Source organism: Pinus tabuliformis, chromosome 7 (assembly GCF_031772625.1).
Source record: "Pinus tabuliformis cultivar Carrire ecotype Pingquan chromosome 7, CPIR1, whole genome shotgun sequence".
NCBI classification, from domain to species: Eukaryota; Viridiplantae; Streptophyta; class Pinopsida; order Pinales; family Pinaceae; genus Pinus; species Pinus tabuliformis.
The window spans coordinates 1725417379-1725419860 of record NC_142293.1 but is presented as its reverse complement, the minus strand read 5'-3'; positions in this window follow the sequence as shown (position 1 = coordinate 1725419860).

The following is a 2482-nucleotide window of genomic DNA, read 5'->3' as shown; positions in this document are numbered from 1 at the left end:
CACGTCTGGCGACTACTCCTCTCCTTTCAAAAAACCAAGCGGAGCGTGCTTCATCACTTGACGATGACAACATTCAAATTTAAAAAAGATTGTCTACACTGCTATTTGACGGCCGCAGCATCTCCCTTCGGTGCATTTGTAGCACGGTTATGTTGCAACAAATTTCTCAACTCACTACTCACTCAATAGATTCCTCTGATACCACTTGTTGGTTCAAGCAGTTAATTTAAAAAGAAAGAAATGGAACTAAAACTAAATGGAAAACCGAAAAGAATCACACAAGTAAACACAATATTTTACGTGGTAAAACCTTGACCGTGTCAAGGAGACATCCACGGGGCAAGGGATTGGATCTTTATTTGATCAAGAATGATTCTCCATGATTACATTCTCTCAAGCATTCACCAATTTTATAGGAGCCTCCTCTGTTACATAACTGTTTTTCGGTATAAAACTCATTACTAACTTACAGAAATAACTGGCAATAACTAATAAAGATTTACTCATAATTACATAATTCATTGTCACATTTCAACAACAATCTTTTTCAATTTCTTCCAAAGACATCAACATGAATTCATTGGTTCCATCTTCACTAGAGGATTCATTGGAACTTTCAGATACACTATTATCTTCTCAAGTATAGAAGGTTTTCGTTTTAAACTTTTTCTCTTTCTGCATTTAACTAGACTTGTTTTTTTCTTTCTCTTTATGTTGATTTTATTCTTTCTTATAAGGACATTTGGAGGCATAATACCCAACTCTTCCACAATTAAAACACTTAAATAAAGGTTTTCCTTTGTACTTACTTGTACCTTTCTTCAACCTTCTGACAAATTTTGCTTCTTCTTCATCAAAACCTAAGCATGAGCATTACTTTTATTCTATGGACTTGTCTGCCTTGAAAGTTGTCTCTCTAGTGACTAGCTTCCCTTTTGGAATTCTCATCTCATATGATGTCAAGGAACCAAGTAGTTCATCCATGTTCAAAGTTACAAAGTTTGTTGTCTCTTCTATCGTTGAAACCTTAGGATTGAACTTAGAAGGTAATGACCTCAATATTTTTTGAACTATTACACTTTCTTTGATTGTTTCTCCTAGACCCATCATGACATTTATGACTTCATCAACTCTTAAAAAGAAGTTAGCTATATCTTCATCTTCATTCATTTTTAAAGTCTCAAATTGTGTTCTATATACTTGTAATTTGGCCATCTTTACATTTTTATCTCCTTCATGAATATTTTATAATTTAACCTAGATATGTTTAGTTGTCTAACAATGCATTACTTTAATAAATTCAGACTCACATAATCCACTTAGAAGTGCATTGCTTTTACATTAGCTATAAAATCCAGTTTGGAATCTTTGTCACTAGTCGTTCCTTTGGTTCTTCATACATTACCATCACAGCAGCCTGGACTTCTACTCCAAGAGACATTAAATATGTCTTCATTCTCACTTTCCAGAAGGCATAGTTTGTACCAGTAAACAAGGGGGCTTTATTTATTTAGAATCCTTCCTGGCCAGCCATTTTACTAACTTAGGACCTCCTTATAGTTGTTAGACTTTTACTGAAGGAACTTGCTCTAATACCAATTGATATTTATATTTGGAAATCACTCGGGGGGGTGAATTGGTAATTTTAAAACTTCAATTTTTTCTCAACTTAAATTTCTTCTTATGCAACCCATGATTTATGTATATACTCAATTATTAATGGTTTTCTTTTGCAGTTACCAGAGAGAAAATTGCAAATATACTTATTCAAAATTCAAGAGCATTCACACAATATTCAATAAACAACATATGAACACACCAGATATAAGTGGAAACTCATAAGGGAGAAAACCACGAATTTTTGGTTGAAAGTGATGTGAAGGCAACCTCCTACTTCCTCATTACATCATATTTTTGTAGGCTTCAACCTACAAGAGGTTCCTACCTCAAAGGAAGCTCTAACTCCCTATAGGCAACAACCCACATGAGGCTCCTACCTTAACAAGCTACAACATGTTCTTTATCAAGCTACAACCTGAAAAGAGACTGCAATCTCTCAATCACAATACCAAGTCAAGAATTCTGGTTACCCGATATAAAGTTTCGTTGTCAAGTTTCTCCAAGGTGGTCCTCCGCTGGCAACTAGCAACCACCAACTAGCCCATTGTGTCATTTCTCTACCACCTGAGCCAACCATGTGGTTCCTCACCCTGTTGATTTGGGGTAGCATCAGATGTTCTCTAGCCATGAAAATTGGTGGAGAGGCTAAAGCACATGAGATCTTCAAGACCCAGAAATGGTTTGGGCAGATTGTCCCCAGTTTGGGAGATATTAAAATAATTAATATTTTTAATAGAGTTCCCAAGTCTAAACTTAGGAAAAATAAAATATTAATGGGTATTAATATAAAACTAGGTTAGAAGGTCCAAAAGTCATGGATCAAGCCAAATCTAATCTTAGTCGTTGATTAAATATTTAATCT